The following is a 23,387-nucleotide window of genomic DNA, read 5'->3' on the forward strand; positions in this document are numbered from 1 at the left end:
GGCCCCTCCTCGGTGGTGTTGCGGACACCTGATAGCACCATCTCTTGTTGGTTTTAAGCAGGTGTGGCCTCCTCTACCGCCAGCCATACCAGCAGGGTCACCCCTAACAGGACAGAGGAGCTCCGGGAGCAGCCTCTCTTATCTCTGACTGGTTCCCTGAAATTCAAGAGAAGACAGAGTGAGATCTGCCAAATGTACCTGCTCTTCACATCGGTGTCCGTGGAAAGACCCCACTGGGCCCTGTGGGTCTTTCAGATCCTCCAGGACCCCAGTGCTCATCAAAGAAGATATCAGCATGTCTTTCCCTTCCGGGGTGGGACCCTTCACAGCAGAACATGCCCCCGTTAACATTCCAGGAGTGGTAAGATGTTAAAACTGCATCTGTGAGTTCAGCACCCCTGCCGACTACTGTCCAGCTTTGAGAAAGAGGTGGTGAGATCTCGGCGTTACTCCATGACCTGCCCCGTTCAGTACTCCATCCGCTGCAAAGAACGTGGCAATAGTGGCCGGTAGTGTTGCCAAAACCCTTCTAGTTCCGATTAAAAATCCGATTTGCCTGTGGGGGGAGGGGGAACAATAATAGCCTGGAAATGAGAAAATGGGAGATGCGGGTACAAGAGCGGTCTCCCCCTTCCTGGCCTCAGCAGTTCCAAGGGCGCGCGTGCAGGTCACCACCACGTAGGACGCAAGGGCGAAAGCCCACAAGGGACAGAGGGTCCCATTTCACGGTCCCGGCGCTCCTCACAACCAGACCGCCTGGAGGCTGAGTGGCCGGCTGGTTCCCTTGCTCACCTCTCCGGCCCTTTGCGAAGTCACGACCTACTTCGACAGGGACAGTGAAGGGAGAAAACATCAGCAGGCCATTTTCCAACCTCCCATCATCTGACATCTAATTGTGGTTATGCTGATTTTATTGCTCTTGGCAAAATCTCACCCTTCCCGCAGCTCAGGCCGAAATACTAGGTATCAATTGCCATTGAAAACACAACCCGCTCGATGTCAGACACAAAGAAAGTAAAAATTGCTGACGCTCCGTTTTGCAAGGACAAATTCATTTGCCCCCAGAAACAGAGCGTTTGCCACCGATCTCATTAAAAGTGCCGTGAGATTATCAGGAAAAATTAATACAAGCTGTTGGTTATCAGCTACATCATTTCAGCTCACAAAGGCAAGTCCTGCTTGTCAGTTTGCTGCTGTGGGCAAGGACAGGCGTTAACAAAGAAAGTCACATTCAATTAGAAACCATCACCCCGGCTGGCATTTGCGGTTACTTTGCACGGATCGGCTTGACGCACAACCACACTTCTTCTTTTTGGTTTGAACTTGAAAGCAAGGGCACTTTTGGCAGCAAGGGGAATAGAGTCCTCTCTCTAACACGCTGATGAGAGAAAGAGAGAGAGCAGCAGTTCGCATGGAAAGTCTGTAAACTGAGTCTCTGTGGTACTGGGCGCGCTCAGGAGATACAGGACTGGAATAATTCTTTCTCAAGTGCTTTGGAAATACTCAGTTATTGAAGATGGGCTGATTGAATCTGCAAGGTACTAGCGAAGCCTCCCTGCTGTCCCTGTGTTGGGGTCCTCTCAGAACCTCCCCTGCCGGGTAACTAGCTCATGGTCTCCGAACAGGGCTCTCAGGCAGTACAGGCCCTGAGCAGGCACTCATCTAGCTGATGCCTAGGACACTCACTGACAGCGGCCACATGGAAGATGCCCACATGCCTCCTAAAACATCCATTTTAACAAACCCTTACTGAGTGGTAGCGATGTGCCCAGCACTACTGGAGGCCCTAGGAATAAGTAGTGAGCAAGGACACCGGAGAGAGGGAAATCACTTCCGTCATTTTGTTGCTAAACAAATTTCATTGGTTTCCACTTGGACAGATTGGTCATTTGGGCTGTGGATCATCTCTGAGTTAAGTTCACCCCATGCTTTTCAGGGACAGCTCATTTTCCAGCTCTTCTGCATGAGCATCTGTTGTGAGTGCTCCTTGGCTCCCCTTAGACCAATCCAGACTCAGACATGTACACGGACACCAGGAGAAGGCTGCTATCACACTGTCGGCACCGGCCTCAGGACCTTTGTCCATGCTGCTCTCTCTGCCTAGCTTTCTCTTCTTCCTGGTAATGGGGATATGTCATTTTCCTACTTCCTTCAGGTTTTACTCAAAAGTCACCCTGTCCTGGGTGAGGCCTTCTTTTTAAAAGTATACCGTTCCCCAGATGTGACTTCCTCAGCCCTTCCTTGCTTTGCTTTTTTTTTTTTTAAGATTTTATTTATTTGTCAGAGAGAGAGAGGGAGAGAGAGTGAGCACAGGCAGACAGAATGGCAGGCAGAGGCAGAGGGAGAAGCAGGTTCCCTGACGAGCAAGGAGCCCGATGTGGGACTCGATCCCAGGATGCTGGGATCATGACCTGAGCCGAAGGCAGCTGCTTAACCAACTGAGCCACCCAGGCGTCCCGCTTGCTTTGCTTTTTATCCTCGTATTTTATGTATCCTATACTTTATGTATCCTATTTATTCCTGCCTCCTTCCCTAGACCCTCAACTCCATGATGGCAGAGACCTTGTTCTGTGCCTGGAAAAGTTGTCTGAACATAGTAGGTACTCCATTGATACTTACTGAGTGAATGCACACATGATTGAATGAAAACCTTCGGTATCTCCAGTGATTTTCAACTTGGCCTCCCCTCTATTTTAATGCACGCAGGTGAAGCTTCTTATTTTAAAGATACAACACTTTCATTCTGTTTCCTGTTCATTCTTATAAAAAAAAATAGAGGCAAGATGCAACAGGCCATTCAAGTTATTGCAACAACATGGCTTGGAGAACGTTCCTGAAACTGATGGCCTGGGGGTAGCATTGTCATGAAAGGTTCCCCAGCTAGTTCATGAAAGAACAAATTGAGTCCCTATTAAAGGCCCCAGTACATTAATGGCCAAAGTTGTTCAAGGGTTTTTATTTTAAAGCATATATATTTTTAAAAGGCACATATGACTCTCCATGAGGTCTGCATCTGATTTAGCCTTGGTTAGACTTAGCTTATGAGCTTGTCTTTCCTACTGGATTTTCATGTTTGGGAGGGGGGTGCGTAGGGGTGGGAGATATAATTTATCATGTCATATCCCCCATAGCATTTTGGAAACAACTTTGCTAGAGTAAATGTAAAAAGAAAAAAAAAAAACTGTGGTTGAAATGGGTTGTCTGTGGAATTTTCTTCTTTATCCTTTCTGGGCTGTGAATCCTGGTATCCACAACCAGGACTGGTACCCTCAGTCCTGGGACAGTCCTTGCTTTGTACTGGGAGGCTCCAGTCTGGGGGTGGAGAGCCAGAAGCCAGTCACTTCACTGAGCAGAGGACTGCATTTGAAAACACCTGGAGACCACTCCAACTCCAGCCTCCTGTGCCTCCAGCCAACCCGCCCTTCCCAGTCCTGGAGCTCTTCTGGCCCCATTGTTTCTCTTGTAGTATTGTTTGCTTTGGGCTGTAACCTTCACCCTGGCACTGATTCCTATGTCCAAGAGGAACCCAGGCCCCCTTCCCTGCAAGTGTCTGTGAGTGGCAAGTAGCCAGGCGGATGGGGGTTTCCCTCTGGTCAGGGACCCCCTCGCCCAGCGGGTGACCGTGAGGGTGAAGGGACTCAAGTCAAGTCTGCTTCTCTTCTGAGGGTGGCATCCTACTTCCAGTTCCCTCTTGGCCTCGCCCAACAGCAGGGACATGAACTTAGGACTTGCCTCTGCTAGCCTCAGTGCTTCCCTCTGAGCTCTCAGAGATGTGAGCTTGTCATCCATGCAGGAACCCGGAGGGCCAACCAGTGACACTTCCAAGCAGCGCCATGCAATTTCTCACCAGGTTCAAGAGGAAGCAAGAATGACCCTATCGCACCGCAAGAAACTGGAGGTGATCCAATAACACAGTCTTCAGATCCTGCCTCTGGTCCAGGGCCCAAGCGACAGAGCCTTCCACACTTTGGGCTGTGTGCAGTCAAGGACACTGAGTTCCGTTCAGGTGGCTTCCATGAATCAGAAACTTCTGGAAGCTCTCGGAGGTCTCTTGTGGTTAGGCACTGTCAAGGCTCTACGTAGAGAAGGAGAGAAAACCCTTCATCTCAAAGTCATGCACTCCTCCAGAGAGCAGGAGGTCCACGAAGGGGATGGAGGGTCTACACCCTCGTGGAAATGGCATGGAGCAGGATTACAGAACAGCATGCCTGTCCCTGAGTGTCCTTCAAAAGCGAGCCCTTAAGCCAAATGGGATCACTTTGGATGGAGGGCCACCACTGCAGAGTGGGACTCTACTTTGGTCGGCTTCCAAGGGGCTGGCTGGTCCAGTTTTACAACAATCAGATAGAGTGAGAGACTGATATTACTCGAGTTGGAAGAAACACATTAATAGCTAATATGAGGGAGGATGTTATCTTCCTCTTCATTCTAGAGAAAGCAAACAGGGGACCAGGCTGGGCCGGAGCGGACTCTGCGTGCCGTGGGGCCTGGACTCAAACACTCCCTGTGATGCAAAAACCTCTTTACCTATCAGCGCCAATTCTCCTTGTCACTTGACTTTCTCTGACGAGCTCTCGAAACCTCCTCCTGGCTCAGTCTCTGGCAAAGCCACAGTGGTGAATATCCCTATCACGGAACTTCCCTTTCCACTCAGCCTTCCCTTAAGAGGCTGTGCCCGGAGACGGAGTAGCCCCCATCGGTGGGGCTTGGGGGCCAGAGCCTGAGGCTCTGCTGTGGTCACAACTCCATAGGTGTGCTAGTGTTTTTCTCAGCATACCCATTTTAGGCTTGTGTGGTACTAAACTTTTCTGCCAGTAAGTAGAAAAGGCAAGTTTTGTAAAAAACTGAGAAACAACTTGCAGGCGAGGGCAGATATTTCAGAAATGACTCAGAATGGTGTTTTGCTAGAAGAATGATAATGAAGTGCAGAGCATATATTCATGAGACTGATAACACGCCCTCGGAAAGAAAATGACTCTTGTTAGACATCTGAACTTGAGCAAAACATTCATGTCATTGATGATGATATAATGGACTGGCTCCCAATGCTGGCTGCAAGCTTTGGCTTTAAGGTAACTGCAGACGGGAAGATTCTTCTCTGGGAGATATGAGAGAGCACATCTTTTTGATCATCTGAAACAGTTCAATTCACCTCTGAAACTGAACTATAAAATCTTGGTGAAGAAGGTTCTCAGAAATGTCTGACCCAGTAAGCTAAGAGCCAACTCCATCACCTTCCACACCCACAACCTCAAGTTCAGGGACCCACATAAAGACAGCTTTTACAACATCCCCCGGGGACCCTTAGAGAGTCGAGTAATATCATCCTGGAGCCAACTGCCCGAGAGAAACCAAACTGTTAAGCTTGAACTTGATGACAAGAAGCTTTCAACTTTCTGTTACAGGCGAACCAACTCAGAGTGCATTTGTGATTCCCGCCACCTACACAGGGCACTTCTGTAGACAGCCAGCTCCTATTGGGAACCAGTCAGCGAACACCACCTGGATGTCAGACGCATCTCCTGCTTGGGCAGCTCTTTCTCTCCCTCTCAAAGAGATGGTGCTGGCAGACACTCGCCCTTCAACCTGCTGCTGCTTGACAGTGGCTATTTTCAGTCCTGCAGCTCTGAGTAGAGATGGTTCATACCATCTCTGACATAAGAGGGTCAGATGGACAAAAATTTAGAAAGAAGGCAGGCCATGCCCAGAACTCTGGATCAACTCCTTCCAGAATCCAGAGGCTTGACGTCTAAGTGGCTCATTCTCACACAGCACCTCTTCATTCTCCAGGAGAAGCTTCTGGAAGGATCAGAACTGTGAAGATCAGACTGCAAAGCAGGCTTTAATGACAGAGTCATTTAAAACCACAAGTAGTAAGAAGGGTCTGTGTGCTGGAAATGTCTTTTTCAACCTTCCTGAATTTTTCTCAGAATCATTCCTTAAAATTCTAATCATTATGGTTGTGTTTAAGAAAAACAAGAGTTCTTATATTTTAGAGATGCATATACAGATAAAATGATACAATATTCAGATTTGCTTTAAAAGATCCAGAGGGTGGCCAGATGGGGTTTTAAATGAAATAAAATGGACTCTAAGTTGATAACTGCTGAAAGCAGGTAACAGCTATACGGGGGTTTATTATAATATTCCATTTTGTGTATGTTTGAGATTTTCTATAACACAAGTTGAAAATTCAATATTAAAAGAGATAATGAATGTCTTTCTTAGGGATAATTATCAAGTTTGAGACTCAGTTTCCTTCAACTCTTTAAATTTGTTTGCCCAGAGGCACCCGGTTGGCTCAGTCAGTAGAGCATGAAACTCTTGATCTCAGGGTGGTGAGTTCAAGCCCCACATTGGGCATGGAGTTCCACTTAAGAAAAATAAATGTGTTTGCCTAAACCCACATCACATGGTTTTTGTCTTGCAAAAAAGAAACCACAGTGTGACAGTTGTCTCTTTTCCCCTTCCCTCCTCATCTGTCCTATTCTCTCCTTCCCTGTCCTCTTGGCTCTTCTTTCTTCTCAGGGATTCCGGGTGGTGGGCACACAGCATAAGGGCTCACATTCACCAGACACACTCCTAAGATTCTGGGACTTTGCCTGCACCACCTGAACTGCTGTTCACTGAGCGTTGGTCAAATGGGCCCCAGAACACTGTCACATGAAGCAGCCTGGCCTCCACCTTCGAAAACACCCCTTAAAGAAACAATCACAAAGCTTGACTATTGATAATCTACAACATGTTTTCAGATTCTTGAATGGGAAAAATCACATGGTGCTATGGAGAAACACAGAAAGAGCCCACCGATCTTTGTCCCCTGTGCTCTCAGATTGTCCCTCCCTCTTCGATGGCAGGACTGGCCGGATCTGGATACGGCAGATGCCCTAAATGTGAGCAGAATGGAACTCCCACCAATTAAGCAGGCCTGCATGGGCTCTCTGTGAGAGAGAACTTCGCATCCCCCACTGAATCCTTTCCACACTCAAAGGGCAGTTCCCGAAAATGAATGAGTACAGCTGAGAGACATCTACTAGCTAAATTTAAGAACTCAAAAAATGAAACAGTCCTAAAGGCTGGAATTTTCTAGAAAGAAGCTGATGGCATCTCCTTGGGACCGGGATGGGAGTCACTTTAAATGTATGTTTGCTCCGATTATAATAGCTGGGTAGGTAGACAGGAAACTGCCAAAAGCCAGAAAGAATGTCTGTGGGGCCAGTGTAACAGAAAGCCAGGTGGCTGAACGCAAAAGCAAGGAAGGAAGGCTAACAACCGGCTGATGTGAAAGTGAACTTGGCCAGGGGCCATGCAGAGAAATTCTCATTAGCGTGGTACCCCACCTGTCGAGGGCTTAGTCACTGTGCGTCCTGCTCCATCCCGAAAACACTGTGCGATCCACTTTGCAAAAAGCACTAACTACATTTTGAATGCCCGGGTGGAATTTACTTAAAGGAAGTCTGTTGCAAGTTATCTTAGAGAACTTCTGGGGTTATCTGTGTGACCTCAGGCAACTTACTCAACATGTAGCAGTTTCTCTATCTATACGGGGAAAATAAGTGTCAACTTTATCAGGTTATTGTAAGGATTAAATGATGGACACTTTAAGGGGCGTCTGGGTAGCTCAGTCAGTTAAGCGTCTGCCTTCAGCTCAGGTCATGATCCCAGGATCCTGGGATTGAGTCCCACAAGGGAATCTGCCTCTTTCTCCATCCCTCTGCACCCCCCTGCCCTGCTTGTGCTCTCTCTCTCAAATAAATAAGATCTTTTAAAAAAAAAAAAAAACTGATTTAACACATCTGAAGGGCTGAGAACACTGCCTGGGATCTGATCAGCGCTCACAGAAGCATAACTGTATTGTCATTTGGAATTTCAAATGTCAGTATGTTGAGTTTTCAAACACGAAGAAAGTTCACTAAATTCTGTGTGTTTACTCTCAAAATATAAGTGAAATATACACACAAGCACATGTGTTACATAAGGTGCCTATGCTGAAAGCTGTAACCCCATTGCAACATTAATGGGTGTTGCTCCTGTGTCCGTGGAGCACAGGATCTCCCCCTCTGGCCCTGTCTGCTTCATGCTGCCTCGTGAGTCAGTCTTCTGGCCCCAGCTCATCTTCTGTATAACCCCCATAACCTCCTAAAGGATCAGCTCCATGTCACCTTCTGCCAAACACTTCCGGTGACTCCCCTTCACCCCAAAACCCCACGCTCCTCGGTAGCATTTAGTGCAGTCCAGACTCTGACCCAAACCCCCTTTATGCCTCCTGGAAGCCCCATATCCCTGCGGCCTTAAAATCTAATTGAGCAACACGGCTTTCTCTGAATTCTTCACTTCCCTTTCTCTTTCGAAGCCTGTGCTAGAATCTCAGTTAGTTACCTGGATTCAGCCCCAAGGACCCCTGGCGAGCAGCCTGCCCAGCTTGCTCAACCTGACAGAAGGAGGCTCTTGCTTGCCAGTGTCCCTTCACACTCAGTGTGGGCGCAACCAGGTAGAGAGGGCCCCTACTCCACGGGGGCACGTTAGACCACGGCGGGGGCCCAGTTATCTTCTGCCCTACTAGAGCGGTTAGTCCCTGGAGGGTAAGTGTCATGTCGCACTGATCTGCTCTCCGCACTGAACTAGCCCGATTTTCTGCACGTGCTAGATGCTCTAAGGACATTCTGGAATGCAGTAACGAATGAATGGGTAATACTCACACACACAAGATTTCACCCACGGCCATTCTTCCCTATAGAAGATCTGGTTGTTACCAGGCCCTGTGTCTTGGAGGAAAACAGTACTATCCTATTCAATTCCTCTGAATCCCTCCGACCTCATCAAGGAGGAAGAGTGGCTGCTTTAAATGGTCCAAATTCTTGCTGAACTTCCTTTTCCATAGAGAGAACTAGCCTAAGGCTCAGCCTCCCATGGGTAAGAAAATCAAGAACGTTGTTTTGTTACAGTGTGGTCTTTTTCTGTCAATATAAGGTTTCTCATACGTTTCAATCGAATTTTGTCTCTTAATGGCAAGTAGTTCTGGTTTTTCATATCTGATTGCAATGTAAGGTATCACTCTAGAGGTGTTTAAGCACAACGACTGAGTCACCGTGAAGACCGAAAGTGAGCAGCATGCCAACATGGACAAAGCCAGCATGATAAGGCTATGATATGATGTTTGAGAGATGTGGGTTTGCACACCTTTTTTGCCTCATTGAGCTGACAGCGCAACCACTTCCACACTGTCTGTGTCCTTCCCTGCCCTGCTGGGTACCACCTCACCTCCTCCCTGGAAAGCAATAGCATCAACAGACTGCTGAGGGCTGTCTCTCCCCCACTCTGGGAACCCACGCTGGGAGCTCTCCAAATCTGGAGCCAGCACGTGTTTTCACCACTCAGCACACTGCCCCCCTCCCACAAGTCACTGGATGGGCATCTGAAGTGAAAAACACCTATTAGAAACCAGCTGGGCAAATGCTCACAATGATGGCCAGGCTTCACAGGCATAACTAATAAAGCCCATCCCGGCCAACCCTTTGTTAAACAGTTCCTTACACAGTGCTTTATTCCAGTGGGTGCTCAATAAATCTTTCTGGATGAATAAGATGCTTTTTTTATTCTATGTAAAAACAGATCTTTCCTTTTGATTTCCAGAAAGTTTTATCAGCTATGCGTCTCTCTCCTGACATCAGGGGTGGTCCGGGGACCACTCCAGAACTGATCGTTTCAGGATTTCTGCTTGCCTTGCCCAGGCTATGCTAGCCCACAGGGCATCTTTGTGCAAAGCAGGAACACAGTGCCGTTGCCTCTGGGAGCAGAGGCCCATACTAGGGAGCACAGGCGGCAAGGTGTCCCACAGCTGGGTATGGCCAGAGGACCTCCACTGGGCATCTCTGTGCACAGCATGCAGGGACCATTCTGGCCTAGAAAGGACCTCTTTTTCTTTTTTTTAAGATTTTATTTATTTATTTTTTAAAGATTTTATTTATGTATTTGACAGACAGAGATCACAAGTAGGCAGAGAGGCAGACAGAGAGAGAGGAGGAAGCAGGCTTCCTGCTGAGCAGAGAGCCCAATGTGGGGCTCGATCCCAGGACCCTGGGATCATGACCTGAGCTGAAGGCAGAGGCTTTAACTCACTGAGCCACCCAGGCGCCCCCGAAAGGACCTCTTCTGATCAAGGTAGTACATTTCCCTTCTGGCAGGTCCCATTTCCACCCAAACCAAGGTTGGGTATCGAATCCTATTAGCTGCCACAGGCCAGAGAGAATCTATCATTAGCCCAGTGTGCTGTCACCAGACTCCGCCCCAGTGTCAAATGCTGTCAGAGCTTGCAGGTGCCTCAACCTCCAGGGCAGGCTCCCTGATGGGACCCAGCCTGTGTTTAAGCCACATGAGCACTCCTTAGGGAACCAAAGATGCCCCGCACCTTTCCTCTTTCCTTTCTCTCTTTTTTTTTTTATAACTAATGTTTTCACTTTAAATGGTTTTTTATTAACAGGTTTTTTTTTTTAGTAGTTTTAGATTTATAGAAAAACTGAGCAGAAGTGCAGAGTCCCCATATACTCCCCCCTCTTCACAGTATCGCAGATTACTAACCTCTCCCATTACTGTGCTGTATTTGTCACAGCTGAGGAGCCAGCATTGACTGGTACATCACAATTAGTAACTGACACCATTTCCTTTAGGGCTTACTGTTTGTGCTGTACATTCTAGCGTTTTGACAAATGTATCGTGACCATATCCATAATACAGAATAGTTTCACCACCCTAAAAATCCTTTGTTCCTTTTCCTTTTAAAAAAACCTGCTGCTGGGGCGCCTGGGTGCCTGGGTGGCTCAGTGGGTTGGGGCCTCTGCCTTCGGCTCGGGTCATGGTCCTGGGGTCCTGGGATCGAGCCCCACATCAGGCTCTCTGCTCAGTGGGGAGCCTGCTTCCTCCTCTCTCTCTGCTTGCCTCTCTGCCTACTTGTGATCTCTGTCTGTCAAATAAATAAAATCTTAAAAAAAAAAACAAACTGCTGCTGCTCAAAGGCCAGCTGACCTGCTTCATAGGTGGCCACATCCAGGCCCTAGGGGAGCCTTCCCTGCTTGTCAGCTCCAGGTGTCCTTGCTCACCTGTAGGCGGGAGCGGGGTGTGGAGCAGCAGGTGCAATGGGGCTCTCCTGAGAGGAGAGGCATGAAACTGGCTTTGTCACTGAGAAACAGCAGCAAAGTGAATTCTCTTCTTAAGTCACTGGTGATTGTTATAAACCATGTTTCCTCCTGCAGCATGGGGAACACCTTGCTTCTGTGGTCACCACTTGTGCATGTGGTGTGGACCTGGCACTTCGAAGACCCAGGCTCTCTCGTGAACCGCACACTTCCCTCTGCTGCATCCCAGCACCTAGGACAGGGCCTGGCACATGCCTGCCCAGTTGTGAAGCAAAGCTGTTCCCTAAGGTTACTTTGTTTCACCCACACTACACTTTCCCCTCAAGAAGATCTGGAATCTGTGCAGCCCAGCCTTCCAGTTAGAGGACTCCTCTGGAAAGCCAATCTGCAGCCAACTTCCTTGCAAGTTATTTGCCTGCACCCCCCTTGTGCAAGGCCGAGGACTTTAGCAGCACTCCTTCTATCCTGGGGAAGGGGAGGCGGACAGGGACAAGCATGGGACCTGACTTGGACGGCGGTAGCATGTGGTCTCTGTTCCATGAGCCTGGTGCCTACCTCTCAGCCTCAGGAGCAGAGGGAGGGCTTTCCTGAGAGTGCTGTAGGAATGGGCCTCAAGGGGTGGCCCAGCGGGGTCAGTGGGTTTTGGGGATGCATGTAGGGAAGAAGACTGGTAATTTGAACATTTCTGACTAAAACATAAAAGAGTATTAGTACAAAGAAGTATTCTTCACATGATGTGTCTCTGCACAAAATCAAACATCAGCTTTCCCCTTTCCTTGAAAAATCACACTCCAAGGCTAGAGATGGCCTGTTCCTGGAGGTGGGGTGAGGGGGTCCCCAACAGCAAGGAGATAGGTTCTGGTTTCCCCCTCCCGGGTGCCCTGCACATTCCGCAGTTCTAGTCACACCTCTCCAGATCACAGACCCAAGACAGTCTCCAAAGCAGATCGATTAGAAGCACAAGCTTTTTCCTACACAGTCAGACTTGAAAAGGGTGAAGGGCAGTGAAAGCAACCACGTCAAGAGTCCCAGAACAGAAAGCATGAAGCACCCCGCCCCCTACGGCCCACACGCCCAAGTCCCACTGCTGCTGCAGCCCCACACGGTCTCCCGGAACTGAGGGGACCTAGGCTGATGAAGCCTGAGCTGACCAAAGAAGCCACCCGAAACACCCTTACTCTTAGAGAGCTAGGGAATTTTGCTCCAGCTCCAATCTTGGCAGACTCCAGGAAAAGCGGGTGGAAAGAGGCCCAGCACAAAATATTACATCAAACCCCCCCACCTCTTGAATTCCTCTGTGATGATGGCTGCCAAGGAGATGGGGGTTAGCGGCCAGGCCTGGGGCCTCAGTGCTGGCCGGGGGGGTCCCAGCTCAGCTGCTTATTAGCTGAGTAACTCTGGCTGGGCTGGTGTACGGTTCATGACTTTATCTGTCAAATGGGAGGGAAAACACTATAACCATTGACGGTATGGGGTGTTTTGAGAAGAAATGAGGGAAGATGAGCATGACCCTTAGAACAGCGGCCCTTAAGTTATCAAAAATGTCAGCTATTCTTATCAGCGCCAGTGACTTGAAGGCCGTCCTTTATTTGTGTATTTATTTATTTTCTCAGAAGATGAGACAGATTCTTTTCTCTCTGATTCATATATGGGGACAAAAGCCCCCTGGATCCTGGGGTTTGTAGTAATAAATCGACGCGCTCACTTTCAGACTGACACCATTCTTGCACTCCGTTCCTTGGCTGCTCATCACCCTCCCGAGTTACACACACAAGCTCTTACAGCCTCACCAAACTCCAGGAAAAGGGCAACACAATTTACAAAAAGGGCATTGTCTCCTTAGGATGTTTTTCTCTTTGACCATATTAAGAACTTGAGTTGTAATAAAAAGACATTCATTGTGAAGATGAAGTAGTAGGAGGCTGTCAGTTCCCTTGACACGATCTGGCAAATATTTTTTGATAAAAATTTCTAAGAATACAAGACATGTGTGTGGACCCAGAAACGGTTAAGATGGGTTTCAGAATGGGCGAGCCTTCCTTATTCCAAACTGACCTCCTCAGTACACACTTCTGTGCCTCCTCACCTTTGCCCACATCCACAACACCCTTGTGGTCTGCTGATGACCAACCCAGAATTTTTTGGCCAAGTGGTTTTAGAGAGCTCTCTAACACACCCTGAAGGCCCCGGAGGAATTGAGCTGAAAGTATCAGCAGGAGCAGCGACAGAAACAGCCACCTGGCTCAGGAGCGAGGTGCGCTCCCACCCGCCGGGGCCAAAGAGCGGTGTATATGTAAGAGGCGTGCCAGAAGAGCCTCGTGTGTGTGCACGTGCATACGTACACACACACGTGAGCATGGCACATGCATACACATACACACACGCACATGAATACACAACGCGCGCCCGCACGAGCGCACACTCAGCATCAGGCAAGGGCCTGCGGGCCACAGGAAGACGACATCACCTTCTCGTGTAACTTGGGAAATCCCACTTGCAGCTGAAATCTCAGGTGGGCGGCCAAGAAGGCTGCCTGGGCAGATGCCCCCCAAGGCCAAAGAAAACTGAATTTTGTGTCTCTTAGCATCCGCCCAGAGGAAGCCCCACTTCACCTTTCACAGCAGACCAACTCACAGAGAGCTCCCGCGGGCTCCTGTTTCATCTACTTAACTTTCGCTTGCCATGGAAATCAGGCCGGTCACACCTGTTGGCATAAGCGGTCCCTCTGAGTCACCTGCCCTCCTGAACGCGCATGAGAGGGTACACGCTAGGAATGGAACAGCAGCTTGCTGCTACGGACAGCGGCTATGAGGTCAGAGCTGGGTACCCAGCCCTGGTGGGACAGTGGCCTACGGAGACAAAGTCTCTGCAATGTCCTGTACTCAAATGGCCCTTATCAGGGGTCAGTATCACTCTTCTCCTATGAAGGAGTCACAAAAACTAGCCTGCAATCATCTTGCTTTTCTTTGATTCTCTGGAGCTGTTCTTCCTGGTTCTATTGGATTGCACTACTTAAACAGAGCTGCTTCTAGTTCCCTGGTGCATGTGCTGTATTACCCCCTCGAGCAACTGAAGGCAGCTCTTCTAACTGTCTCTGAGTACTCACGGAGCTGTACCCATCTTAAGTCCTCAGTAAAGGCTGAATGGAAACAAATGGCTGATGAACAGAGATTGGCGGGGTGGAAGTCTGAGGCCATACTCTGAAGTGTGTTTAGTCACAGCACCCCGGGCAGTGACTAAGCAGAGAGAGGCCACCGAGGATGGACAGATCAGATTTTCATTAGTTTAGAGATGTGCTTAAGGAAGGAAGGGGAGAACAGGATCCCATCTCTACAAAGACTGTCACCTGTACACACCAAGAGGCTTGTTCTACCTGACTGCTGTCTTACTCATCACCACAAAGCCAGACATTACCATGGCTAATTAGGACAATGCTTAGAAGAGATTTGCATGTCAAAACGGACACTTTCAGAGGTTATAAGGAAATAGGTCTTTTTGAGAAAGGGCATACATTATTCTAGATTTCAGAAAGCTCCCTCGGACTTTCCAGAGTCAAGCCTGGCCAACTTGACCATGGAGTTTTCTTATAAGCCTGAATGAAGAGAAGTTGGCGGACTTTGTTAGGGCTGCCTTGCCCAGTGGGAAGGGGGAAGGAAGCACCTTTCTGGCAGAGAGAGGTAAGGAGAAGCAGAGGTGCACCCTGGTCCTGGTGCATTCTCTGTGAGGCGGGAGGTAGAAATACCCAGCCCTCAGAGGGACAGATCAGAGGATGAGATGGCAGAAGAGTAGAAGCTGAGAAGTCTGAGAAGATCCCATCTTGTAGCTTGCTCTGCGTCCATACGATGGAGGGGTAGGTATCTAGGTAAACCAGCTCGGCCTGCACTCGCTTCCAAGTGGCCTGGAAAAGGTCCCAGTGTTTTATATGCCCTTGGAGGGGAACAGGTGTAGCTGAGTCGGCCTTCCCTGAGCCCACCATTAAAGGGTCTGGGGACAGTTCCTAGACAAGGTTGAGATTAAGAGAATCTGAAAGTTCGGAGAGATCTGAGCCATGGGAATCCCAAAGGATCTGGAGGGCCATCCAGCACCAGTGGTGCCCAGATGCTTGAGAACTGGACCAAGCCAGCCCCAACCCAACCAACACATGCTCTGTCCCAGAGACTGGAGGGGTCCAGGGGCCCCACCTCACACCAAGAGAATTCTTAAGCTTCTTCCTCCTCTGGCTGCTAACCTGGGACAGAGACTGTAGAAGAGGTACCTTTTGAGCAGGAAATGTGAATCTTGATTTAACAGGATATATACCCAAAAGAAAGTGACTTAAACCAAAAGAGTCCAAGTGGTTTTCAGTGGGCAGATTTAAGATTCACCTCCATCCCCTGACTTCAGCAGAAAATGATAAGATCGGCATAGACAATTTTTTAAATGAAGTAAATTACCATTTTCTGTACATCTGAGGTGTAGCACGTACATTTTTCCTCTGCTAGAAGCGTGCACCATGTGGGAGGTCCAGCACACAGAAGGGGCTTAATTCATGCTGCTGATTTAATAAAAGCTTGTCATGGATGCGCAGAAGCCCCACTCACAGAAACACTCCCATTAACATACCAGAGAGAAGCACATGCAGATGTGTGACTGGGATTGAGAGAAAGGACACTTGCTTCTGTCACCCAGAGACTTGGGTTTTCCTGGCCAGTCCTGGCACTGAACAGCTATGGGATCCCAGGTAAAGCGTTAAACTATTCTGAGATTCTGTTTCCTTTTTAACATGAGGGAATTGGTTAAGACAAGTCCTAAAATTCTTCCATTAATTAATAACAACAAAGGCAAGCAATAATGTCAATAAACACGGGCATTTATTGAACACTTACTAGCTGTCAATGGCTGCATTAGTCACTTAGTTCGCATCAACCCAATTCACCGTGAAATAACATTATGAAGGAAGACTGAAAGCATCCATGTAAGATAATATTGTTTACATAGAAAATTCCAAAAATCCACAAATTCTTAGAGATAATAAAATTTGATCAAGAAGGGGCGCCTGGGTGGCTCAGTGGGTTGGGCCTCTGCCTTCGGCTCAGGTCATGGTCCCGGGGTCCTGGGATCGAGCCCCGCATCGGGCTCTCTGCTCAGCACTGAGCCTGCTTCCTCCTCTCTCTGCCTGCCTCTCTGCCTACTTGTGATCTCTCTCTCTCTGTCAAATAAATAAAAAATCTTAGAAAAAAAAATTTGATCAAGAAATATAATATACATGCACCAAAAAACTAGGAAACGTAATTAAAGGGACACCATTTACAATAGTATCAGAGAGTATCAATTCCCTGAGAATAAATCTAGCAATAGATGCAGGACCTCCAAGAAGAAAAGTATTGAACTTTATCAAGAGATATTGAAGAAGACCTAAGTAAATGTAGAGATATATTCATGGATAACGTAATTTAATATTATAATATGATAATGCATTCAGGATAATTCCTACCAAACTCCCATTATGTTCTCTCTTTAACAGAATCTGAAAAAATGATCTTAGACTCATTTGAAAGAGTAAAGGGCCACAAAAGTAGCCAGACGTCTCTGTAAAGTAAGTGAGGGGGACACCTTCTGGGACACTTGGACTTCTGTGAAGCTGGGCAGAAAACTTGTCAAGGACTATGAATGAGATCCCAGGGGCGCCTGGGTGGCTCAGTGGGTTAAAGCCTCTACTTTCGGCTCAGGTCATGATCCCAGGGTCCTGGGATCGAGCCCCACATCAGGCTCTCTGCTCTGACTCTCTTGCCTACTTGTGACCTCTGTCTGTCAAATAAATAAATAAAATCTTAAAAAAAAAAAAAAAAAAAGAGATCCCAGAAAAACAGAAAAGGCTCATGTATATAAAGAATTTTGGTCCATGACAGATGATAAGGTCAGTGAAGAGAGGAAAGTGATCAATAAAGAGAGATGGAAAAAATAGATATCCCTGTGTGCAAGAAGAGCTTGGCTATCTCCCTCAAACCACATCTGGAAAATAACCCAGATAGATTAAAGAGTGAAACTTCCAGAACAAATTTTAAAATTCATAGTGGATAATACAGGTAGCTACTATCTTTTATACCTTGTGGTAAGTAAAGATTTTCTTGGGCACACACATAAAATTGACGATGAAAAGGTAAATTTAACTCTATTAAAAACAAGAACTCTTATTCCTCGGGAGATATTTTAAAAAGTGAACACTCCATTTGCAATGATGTGGATGAAGCTAGAGGGTATGATGCTGAGTGAAATAAGTCAGGGAGAGAAAGACAACCACCACTCGTATGTGGAATTTAAGACAGAGGGAACAAAGAGAAAGAGAGACAAACCAAGAAACAGACTCTTAACTCTAGAAAACAAACCGATAGTTGCGGGGGTGGCGGGGTGGGGAAGAGGTGATGGGAATTAAGGAGTGTGCTTGTTGTGACAAGCAGGGGCTGATGGATGGAATTGTTGAATCACTAAATTTTACACCTGAAACTAATATGACACTGTGTGTTAACTAACTGGAATTAAAATTAAAACTTAAAAGTGAAAACTCAGGGTAAAAACTGGAACAAAATCTTCATTAATATCAACCACAAAGATTTAGTATCAATGATATATGTAAAAGTGTTACAAATCAATTTAAGCAAAAAGCACAAGACAACCCCAAATGGGGAAAAGACACCAAGAGGTATTGCACAGAAGAAGAAACCATGTATGCCTGATAAATTTATGAAGAGACTCACAAAGAAAAATCAAGATCACAATGAGATCACATTTTGTACCCATTCCGGTAGCAAAGAAAAAGTAAAAATGTCTAATGCCATTAAGTGTTGAAGGTGGCACTGTGGCCTGGGGCAAAGCCTTTAGAAAAAGGTTTGGCTTATCTCCTGAAGTTGAACTTTCCTATGTTCTCTGTCATGATCCCTTTCAAGGTTCACAGCCAAGAGAAGCTCTTACACTTGGAAACAGCACAGCTTCGCACAGTAGGATTATAAAAGCCCTGCTCTAACTAGCGCAGATCTGGACTTCCCCCTTCCCAGGGCCCCTTTGTGGGTCAGTGGTAACTGCACTCCAGTAAGTCCATTTCCTAGGCTGCACCAGTTAGAACAAATGAATTACAGTGACACACAATACTATGGACAGATCTTAGCAATCTAACGTTAAGTTAAATAGTAAGTCTCCAAAAGCTCCATACCATTTTTTTAAGGTTAAAAACAATTAAAATAAAAATGCCCATATTTTCCAAAAATACATACAGAAGCATTAAACCCAATAAGAGAAAGCAGGGGTATGAGGAACATGGGATTCAAGGTGACACAGTAACATCAAGAGTGGAGAGAAGGGGGCGCCTGGGTGGCTCAGGGGGTTAAAGACTCTGCCTTCGGCTCAGGTCATGATCCCAGGGTCCTGGGATCGAGCCCCACATCGGGCTCTCTGCTCAGCAGGGAGCCTGCTTCCTCCTCTCTCTCTGCCTGCCTCTCTGCCTGATCTCTGTCTGTCAAATAAATAAAATCTTTTAAAAAAAATAATAAAAACCAGGTGTGCCTGGGTGGCTCAGTCAGTTAAGTGTCTGCCTTTGGCTCAGGTCATGATTCTGGGTCCTGGGATCGAGCCCCACGTCGGGCTCCCTGCTGAGTGGGCAGCTTGCTTCCTCCTCTCTCTCTGCCTGCCTCTCTGCCTACTTGTGATCTCTGTCTGTCAAATAAATAAATAAAATCTTTAAAAAAAAAAAAGAGTGGAGAGAAGGGGTTAATGTCATATTGGGGACCATGTCGGGAGATGTAGGTTACCGTCCTAGTCAGAACTTTAATTCTGGGTGGTGGATTCTTGAGTACTCATACTATTGGAAATTACTAATCACATAGTAAATGACAAAGACCAACACATATAAATCAGAGGGAAAGATTGTTATAACCAAGGATTGTGAGTAATCTAATTGTTGAGCTCTGAGGGCTAGAGATGGGGGTATCCTTTGGAATAACTGCTGTTATTATCTGCATGTTACAGCAAGGAAACTGAGGCTGAGGCTGGCTGGGCGACTTGCCCCAGACCACACACTAATAAACAGTGGAGCTGGGACCCAAAGCCAGGGTATTAACTACACCCACGCCCTCACCAGTCAGCCACAAGACCTTGTGTCTAGAAGTGACTTGTTCACTAGAAGGAGCCGCCATGGTGTCCATAAGGGGCAGGTCTTCCATTCCGGAAGCCCGGACCCGTTTATTCCCTGATCAGTTCTAGAGGTTGTCCATTTGCACTCACAGCCTGGCGGTCTTGTAACACTCCCAGGAGCTGACACCCTCCCATCACCTCCACACACGCTCAGAGTCTTTGCTGGCACCTTTTCAAATCGTTCTCGTAGTCTTCTCGAGCAGTTTCATTTTCTAGGCCTGCGATCTCAGAACTCATTCATAAGGTTCCTATGAAACAAGTGCTGCTCAGGATTGACTAAGCATGTGAGTAAGGCTTTATTTTAATAGCACCATGTAGGAGGTTTCTTTACAAATGAATGGAGAGTGGAGGAGGGAAACGCTTGCAAACTGCCCACGGACAGGAGCTAAAACCTGTGAGAGCATGCTAACCCAGAATGACTCTTTTCAGTTTCAGGGTAAGCTCCGTTTTGTAACCCCTTCTGCAAAAAAATAAAAAGGCAGCAAGCAATCTTGGGTTCCATGGCAGATCTTAACAACGTATGGACCACAGCAAAGGTACTGGCGGCCCATTCTGAATGCCTGCTTGAGTATCTGCAGCAGAAATGCCCATCTCTGACCAGGGTGACTGCCTGGTGGGCAATTAAATACCGTGACTTTTCATTGTCCTGAGCTGCTCCAGGCCATTCGCAAAACCACCTGGGATGTAATTAGGTGGTGACTGGCTTGGTGATGGGGAAGAACAGGTCAGAATCAGGAAGTGCTGTTAATGGCGCACTCACTGTCTCTCAGCTTGTGTGTTCAGTCCTCCCTTGTCCCTCAGGTGACACCATTTCTAGAGAGCAGAGCTCAGGAGAGCTCTAGCTGAGCCCCTGGCAGCATATGGTCAATGTGGAGCCTCAGAGAGGGCAGCTGGAGGTGGTCATGCCAGATTTGGGTGAACTCCCCAGGCCCGTCCCCATCTAAGTGAGTGTCTGTGGGGTATTTTGTAGCCTCTGGACATGTTCCCTAGCTCCCTGTTCCATGAGATGGCACCTTTGTATCTCTGCCAATCATGGGCCACGGGCTGGGTTTGCTGACCTCTCCCTGGCTCATGCCCCCGCAGGTGCCTCGGTCTCTTCTGGTAGAGAAGTGACTCACCACTTTGCAATGACTTCAATCTCCACCTCTCTCTCTTAAGGTCACAAAGGCCCCATATTCCCAGCTATTGGTCATTCCCCTGAAAGTGGTCTAATGGCCAAGGCTATCCTTTTTCCCAGGCAATTCTGGTACCAAGGGATCTGCCTAAGCTCCTTTCAGAGGCCTCTCCTTGGAACAGAGATGGGGTCTCTTCCTTTCTCTTGCAGACCCTGGCTACCCCTTTTCCCTGAGCTGCACATGGCCAGGCCAAGAACTGCATAGGTGAGGACCATGCTGGTGGGGGTGAGGGGTGTGTGAGGGAGGCACACGCTGGTCCAGGTGACTCTCCTGCAGAGAAGCACCCAGACAGCTGCCAGCGGGACAGATGCCTGGCCTCTTTGTATCAGGATTATTCCCTGACCTGGCTTTCTAGGTAGGCCCAATTTCCACGGCAGAGCTGTCCCTCTTCCTGTATCGTTTTTAATTAGCCACTTCTAAAAATTGCAAGTATATGATCACTACAGATAATCAAAAGCTACGGAGGTACAGAGGTAGAAAGTCAGACTCCCTCCACCATCTCCGAATCCCATGCTGCACAAGGGCCCGCAGTCAGCAGGCGAGCAGTGCCAACCTCCCCGTCATTTTCACGCAAATCCAGTGGGTGCAGCAAAGGCTCGAGGTTATGGAAATAGGTCTGGGAATGGATCCATGGACCCCTCCTTGAAGGGGCTGACAATGTGTACACCCTTCTCTGAGGCCCCTGCCCCCTGTGGTGGTAACCCAGCTGCAGCTGTCAGGAAATGATCTGCCCTGGGACGGGTGACTCTAAGGATGCAGGGTGGAACATTCTAGATGAGGAATGGGCTGCAGAAGCTGAGGTCATGCTGGAGTGAGTTTCCCTTGCATTCACTGCAAAGTAAGGGGCCAGGGGCTATCTGTGGATCTTTAATACTGCTTGTATTTTCAGCATTATCTCCACCATTTCTTAAGATGGTTGTCCCAAATGCAGCAGACCGGTATTTCCTGGTGTGTGGGGGTCTTCTTCATGACATCTGATCTCATCGAATTTTCATCTCAAAGTTACTGAACGTGGGTATGTATTTTTTTAACACTGGCACCAGAATCATCCCCTGAATAATTAAATGATTTTGCTTCAGTTTGAGAGATTGTAACACAGTAAAAGTTCAAATGACTGCACGATAATCTACAAAACGCAAGAGTCACAAAGCACATGAACAGCATGGTTTGCACCAGAAAGCCAAGGACGGTGGGGCCCCTGTCTACCTGCCCAGTGGCTGAAACTGAAGACAATCCAATCATGCTCCCCACTTCTACCCACCTCTTTGTGTAGAGGTCTTTGAAGTTATGTGATTCTTGGTTTTCAACTAGAGAAGCTTTGTATTATCTCCAAAAGCTTCCAATCCCCATGATTCCAGTTCATGGAAATCCGGCCACACCGGTTAGGTTGGGACTGCACCGCATTCTCTCTTGTGGCCGAGACTGGCAGCAGCAGGCCATGGAGCCCCACTTCCATCAGAACGCCGGCAAGCATGGGCTCCCCACTGTGGTTCTCCCAGTCTTGCCCAAAAGGCTGCCAGGCCTCAGCATGTCCAGGCCAAGCCAGACACTTGACCCACTCTGGCCGGTGTGACGGAACTTCTCTGAACAGGACCAAGAGGCGGCACGAGCTACGCCTCCCAAGGACCGCGGCAGCCAGGTAGGCCACCCTGTGAGACCCAGCCTGCTCAGAATGTGCCTCGATCGGTGGAGGGGCCCTGCTCCTGATCACTCTCAAGTATAAAGCCTTCTTGTCTGGAGTCAGGGGGCCCCAGTGAACCTGCCCATTACTCCAGGGCGCAGGCAACCCCTCCTCCTGACCCCAACGCTCTGGAGGGCAAGAACACGAGGAGCATCGCCTGCTGCTGGTTCTGCACCTGCTCCTGGACAAAGTTTAGCTGCAGACCAGGCATTTGGTCTAGAGAATACTCACCACCCTGGGCAGTAAAAGTGCTCAGAATTGTCCTAAATGCCTCCCAGGCCTAGCCTTGTACCTGCTGGGAAAAAGCTACAGGCGGGGTCTGGCCCTATACCTTCTCCATGACCCTCCAGAAGCATGCTCCAATTGTGACCTTTCCTTGGTCTCTGTGGGATGTGCTATGGACCACGAGAGTTTCATTCTCTCTTATTTTAATGTTCTCATCTTCATTTGCATCTTTCCACTAAAACTTTCCACAAATAACTATGGACTATGAGAAATTCCTTGGGAGGAACACTACCATTTTGGGAGGTAGCCCTCTGCTCCACCGAATCAGGCTGGCTTATGACAACAGCCCCCAGCTCCCCACTATGGATACATGTGTAAATCGAGTCCCAGTGGCCACTGGAAACTTACTCTGCCTCAAGCTGAAGCCAGGGTGGCCCGTGCATTGCAGAAACCTGCTGACAGCTCTGAGGAGCAGAGGAAGGGGGGGCGCTGGCAATGGGGTTTAGGTGCAGAAGCCTGGAGCAGGGTAGGGGGAGAGTGGTGATGGTGGAGGAAGGGTATGGGAGGTGGAAAGAAGAAGAAAGAGGGTAGGGGATGGGCAGGGGGTGAGGGGAGAAGGAGGTGGGGCAGGAGTTTTCTGAAGACATTTGAGAACTGGAGCCGGCGGGGTGTCCAGGAGGCAGCTGCTGAGGGGCGATATGGGCAGCTGAGGGTCACTCCACAGTCAGGGTGATTTAGCTGTCTTGAAGAAGTCTTTGGCAAGGCGCTTTCGGGCAACGAACAATCCATCACAGCCACCCAGCACCAGGGATGTGTCCCTGTGCAGAAAACCAGAGCCACCAGGGCAAGTGTCCCTTTTCATCATGGCAACTACAACTTAAGCCCTTGATGGCATAATCTCTCACACCCTAGAATCATTCTGATAAAACCTATGCTAACCACAGCATCAGAGTCATGGTGGGGGGCGGAAATGGCTCATATGGTGTGTGAAAACACTCTGCCTTCCTCCAC

At 48.2% G+C, this 23,387-nt stretch overlaps 1 long non-coding RNA gene across 1 annotated transcript; it reads left to right on the plus strand.

The window, feature by feature from the left end:
* Nucleotides 1-19,515: 19,515 nt before the first annotated feature.
* LOC125108498 (uncharacterized) lies at nucleotides 19,516-22,617 on the plus strand. The gene is made up of 3 exons (XR_007129940.1): nucleotides 19,516-19,579; nucleotides 20,620-20,674; nucleotides 21,550-22,617. It is a non-coding gene; the product is annotated as an uncharacterized LOC125108498 (long non-coding RNA).
* Nucleotides 22,618-23,387: the final 770 nt, after the last annotated feature.

The sequence above is a fragment of the Lutra lutra genome, chromosome 9 (genome assembly GCF_902655055.1).
Source record: "Lutra lutra chromosome 9, mLutLut1.2, whole genome shotgun sequence".
Taxonomy (NCBI): Eukaryota; Metazoa; Chordata; class Mammalia; order Carnivora; family Mustelidae; genus Lutra; species Lutra lutra.